This window comes from Pteropus vampyrus, unplaced genomic scaffold (assembly GCF_000151845.1).
Source record: "Pteropus vampyrus isolate Shadow unplaced genomic scaffold, Pvam_2.0 Scaffold40, whole genome shotgun sequence".
In the NCBI taxonomy this organism is placed as follows: domain Eukaryota; kingdom Metazoa; phylum Chordata; class Mammalia; order Chiroptera; family Pteropodidae; genus Pteropus; species Pteropus vampyrus.
In genome coordinates this window covers 6,478,095-6,483,257 of record NW_011888821.1, presented here as the reverse complement: position 1 = coordinate 6,483,257, position 5,163 = coordinate 6,478,095, and the positions used below count along the sequence as shown (strand labels likewise).

Sequence of the window (5,163 nt, the reverse complement as noted above, 5' to 3'; positions counted from 1 at the left end):
ATAGGCATGTACCTTCCCTGGCTGTGTCAGGAGCTACCCCAAATCCTGGGTAACCTCTTATATCTAACCCCCACCATCACCACCACACAATGCACTCCCACCCAATCTCAGGTAAGCCCTCGCTGGCTTCGAACACTTCATTCCAGAAAACACATCCTTTCTTAGCCCCTCCCATCATTTGACCATCTCTCTGATGGGCACAAAGTAGTTCTGTTACTTGCCCAGCTCACACATCTGGTAAGTGGCAGAGCTGAAGGTCTGGAGGCAATCCAGATCCTAGACTTTTAACCACAGAGTTTAAAGCTGTGTGCCATCCTGCCTCATTACATTAAAAAAAAAAAAAATTATGGCCTTGATCCAGGAAAAATATAGAAAAAGAGCCAAATCCAGCTCCATATTTGCTATCTGGCCTTGAACAAGCTTCTTTAGTCTCACTTGGAAATAAAAATGAAGTTAATGACGCCAGTATCATAGAGTCTGGTGGTCATCTGTGCTGTTCGCCCATGACTTCTGGTCTCCCACCCTCTGGGCATGTATGCAGGATTGCACTTCCTGGTCCACTTGGGCGGGGGCATGTGACTAGTCCTAGCCGAGGAGTGTGAATGGAGGGAATATGTGTCACTCCTGGGCTGCTGCTCTATTGAGCAGAACCCTCAGCCAATCCATCGGAGACATACGATGTGAATGAAAAAAAGCCAAACCTTTCTTATTTTAAGCCCCTGCGAGCTGGGGGTTGATGGCTGTCACAGCATGTACTAGCCTATCCTGATGAATACATCTAGTAGGTGATTTGCTCACTTACTCACTCAAGAAACACTTTTCTGGGACGGTTCAATCCTCAGCTGGACAAGAGAGCAAGATCATGGTGCAGTCCTGAAGATTCTGGTTCAATACGTCTGGGACGGGGCCCAGACCTCTGCACTTTGGGGATTCCTGATACACTGGCAAGTCTGAGACCCTTGCATAACTATTGTTCCGCCATGTGACGATGGTAGAGTAGGACAAAGGGCCACATGGGCTGGGAACGACAGGTACAGAAAAATTACAACGCCAACATGGTTAAGTGATCTGCAATCAGTGAAATTAAGTGAGAATACGGAGGAGCTTTACGAGCTAGAAGGCTGTACATGTGATGGAAAGCAGATGTGCATCCTGGCAAATTCATTCGACTCCGCGACCCTTGGCCAGGGAACCTAGGCTCTCTGAGCCTCCGTTTCCTCATCCTAATAAACATAGTATCATTGGCCTCTGTTCTCCAAATACGAAAACCGAAACTCAGAAAAGTTCTAAAACATGGCCCGTGGTGACACAGCTAGTATGTGGCGGAACTGGAATTCACCCCCAGGTCCTCCTGGATCTACAGCCCACATTCCTCAACACCGGGCTTAGCCGGTTCACGCAGGGCGCCTGCTTATCTCTTCAGCTGCTGCTCTTATCCTCCCCTTCACCTACGACCTTCTTTCCCAGCCATCCCAAACTGCTTGTCCTTCTAGGCCCATGCCATGCCACTTCATGCTTTCCTGCTTTGGCTCATGCTGGTCCCTCTGCTTGGCATACCTGTCCTCCATTGCCATGGCTCTATTTCCAACACCGGCCGAATCCTCGGATACTCGCATAGATGGCCCCTGGCCTTGGTGCAGTGACCACAGCCTGGTCCTGCAGATGGCCCTGCACGTGTCTCTCTACCTTTAGATTGCAGCCTCGTAGTGGGCGGGGCCTTGGGTTCCCTTCTCTGGACCATCTGATCAACATTGTGAGCACCTGCGCTAAAGCATCAGTCACAGCTACCTGAACGCCAGCTCAGCAATACCGAAGTCCTATGGCTTACGAGACGGACTCTCCCTAGAAGACCACAGAGCAAAGTATTTCAGAGAGCAGGGTCAGGATTTTAATCCAGCGTTCACCACTTTGTACCTTTGTGACCCCAAGCACTATACTTAATCTCTTCAGAGCCTCGGTTTCTTAGATGTAAATGGGACTAATGACGGTAGTTGCCTGACACAATCTTTGTGAGAATTCAGTGAGGTAGATTTGCACAGTAAACTCATGCACACTGCCTGGCTCATCAGGAGGAACTGAATTAAATTCCAGCAACCTTCCTCGTCATTGTCATTGTCATCATTGTCTCCTTCTTATTAGTATAACCACCGCTATTCAGCAAGTCCCCAGAGCTATCTTTATTACTCACCCTCCCTTCCTGCCAGCCCTAGGTGACTTTGCTAAGCATTCCTTCCGAGAAAGGATAGTATTCTTGGAATTCTTGAAATGAGTTCTTGTCTCCTTGTCGGTTCATTGCCCACGATGACCTGGCACACCCCTGGTCCCCCCTGCCATGAAACTGCCCCCTATGAAGCTGCCCAGTTGGCTCCTCAGGAGGTTTGGGGCTGCCAAGACCTTCCCATCTAGGCTTCCTGGATACGGCTAAGAAAATATGGGCTCTCCCGAAGCTCCCTCCCTCACTGACTTGACGTCATCTCACTCCGGGGTATTCTGGGTTCATTCCTGGTCAGCCAGGCCGCCGTGAAGGTGGCCCCCACCCCTGGCCATGGCAGTGGCAGGCTCCCGGTCAAACAGGCCTGTGTGCTTCTGGAATCATCGATAACGAAGAAGAAGAATACCTGGAACGGGCTTATTTCTTGCTTCCCAGTGGGAGGTAAAAGAGTGAGGCTTTTGAGTTTCAAATAATAAGCGCTCCCCACATCCCCCAGAGTGAGCAACTCTTGCCTGTTGCCCTTCCTGACTTATCTTTCACATATCTGGAGTGTGGTGGGCAAAATTTGAGTTTTGGGCAGAGCATTCCTTGAGGTTTTCACGCTGAATAACTCCAAGCTGTTATGAAAGGACAGAAGAACAGAAAATCCCCCCAAGAACAGGGAAATGAAGAGAAAAACCAAACCTCAGACGACAAAATAAAGGAAAATGGCTTTTCTGACTGAAAAGATTCTGAAGATCCAGCCGTGGAAGGTTTCTGCTAGAACCTGCTTTTTGGTGAAAATTCAGTCTGCGAAAAGGGAAATAAAGATGGGAAATGGGAGGGAAAGGGAACGGCATACTCGTTGGGAGGAGGAGGGGACAGAAATCAATGAGGACGTAAGAAGGCAGCCAGCAAGGGGCAAGGTTCTTCCAGGAGCAAGGACAGTAGTCCAGGTAAGAGGACCACTGGGCGACCTTGTCCAGGGGGATGGAGCAGAAAACAGGCAAACCATTTTTCTTTTTCCCCAGACCCATATTGATACAGAACTGCTCAAATAAATTTGTATTCCCATCTCAACTGACTCATTTGGCTGGAACGAGGAGCTCACATTCCAGAGCCTGGGCTAACCCTCATGCACCCCCACTGCCGATGAAATAGGAAGTGTGTAATTAGTTCTTTTTGCACTAAGAAGGACTACGGAGTCTGCTGGGTTCTCTTTTATCTAGCTTCTGACAACAACATCTAGCGTTCAATGTTGTATTCTCATGTCAGCCATTTCCAGAGGAGAAAGGGTAAGGGGAGGGATGAGATGGAAACATTTTTTTTTTTGCAACTTCTCAAGATTTAAGGATCAGCCCTTCAATTAAAAAACAAAGTTATAAATAAAGAAATTTACAAATAAGGAGGGAGGCAAGATTGACCCCACAGTGATGAATTGAGATCAGTAGTATTGCTATGAAAAAATTAAAATATTAAAATATACATGTTTATATATAAAAATATTAATATTTATATATAATATATAAAATGTTAAAATATATAGAGACATATAAATATACTAGATGTGCATATATGTGTGGATTGGTATACGTAATATATTTCTAAGCCCTGAACAGTGAGAGGGCCTAGAAGCAAGACTTTCCAGTAGCAATGAGCACACCCAGCATGCAGATTTTGGTTTCTAAACTCTGGTTCTCCAATAAAAGGAACCAGGCCCCCTTAGACAAGTGGCTGATTCCAGAGCTGGGGCAGGGAAAGTACAAGATGAGCCTGGAACATCTTGTGGTGCCGGAAATTGGAGCATTCTTCAACAAAATCGGGGGCTTATTGAAAGGATTTAGGAGTCAAGCTTAAAGAGCACCTCAAGGCCAAAGCTGGAAAATTTTGAGCGACGAGATACTGATAGTATTGAATCATAAGCCGTAAAATAAAATAAGTACCCATGAGTCCATATTAATTACAGACACCTAACTTATCACCAGTAAAAAGTTACATTGCTATGAACCCCTGGTCATTTTGATGAGAAGGGCCCTTCACCTTCATGGTTCCCTTCCCCAGAATCCCTGTCACATCAAGAGAAAACGTCAGACAAACCCAAACTGAGGGACAGTCTACAAAATACCTGACTAGTATTTTTTTTTTTTTTTTACGTGTCAAAATCATGAAAGACGGGGAAGAACTGGGGAATTGTCACAGACTGGAGGAGACCAAGGAGACGTGATGACCCAATGCAATGTGGGACCCTGGACGGAAAAAGATGTTGCACACTGGTGAAATCTGAATGAGTTCCATGGGTTAGTCAATATTGTACCCAGGTTAATTTCTCAGTTTGGGTCATTGTAGCATCATTATAAAAGACGCTATGGAAACACTCTGCTGCGTTTGCAGCTTTTCTGTAAGTCTAGAATTCTATTTAAAAAGTTTTTAAAAATGAGGGGCTGAATTTTTCGAGTTATTGTTGATAAGTGAGAGGAAGAGACCAGATTGGAAGGCAGAGCACATGCATGAGAGAGATGAAAGGGATATCCAGAGCAGACTTTGAAATGGGGGTTTGGGAAGAAATGAGTTGTTCTGATAAGAAAAAAGTGGAGAAGAATATTTGGGAGTGGGGAGATGAAAGAAGGGAAGAAAGGAAGAATGTTCCGGGGACCTTAAAGGAAGATACTTAACGCTCATTTATAAATTGTTTGCATTGAAAACTTTCTCCAGGCCCCTGACCCTTGTAAAGTCTACCACACACTCAGGTTTGGCGTGTCTGTGTGTGACTGTCTGTGAATGCATGCTTATGTGTCTGTGCTTGTTTGTGTGTGTCTCTCTGTGCACAGGTATGTGTGTATCTATGTCTGTGTGTGTTTGTGTCTGCGCATATGTCCGTAGATGTTTCTCAGTTTGTATACCACTGTGCCTGTTTATGTTTGGATGTGTCTTTATTTCTATGTGCCTCTGTTTTTGAGTTTGTATGTATCTGT

General features: G+C 45.7%; 1 long non-coding RNA gene across 1 annotated transcript; it reads left to right on the top strand.

Moving 5' to 3' along the window:
* The first annotated feature begins 1,562 nt into the window (after window positions 1-1,562).
* LOC111738566 lies at window positions 1,563-4,569 on the top strand. The gene is made up of 2 exons (XR_002779884.1): window positions 1,563-3,147; window positions 4,363-4,569. It is a non-coding gene; the product is annotated as an uncharacterized LOC111738566 (long non-coding RNA).
* The last annotated feature ends 594 nt before the right edge of the window (window positions 4,570-5,163 follow it).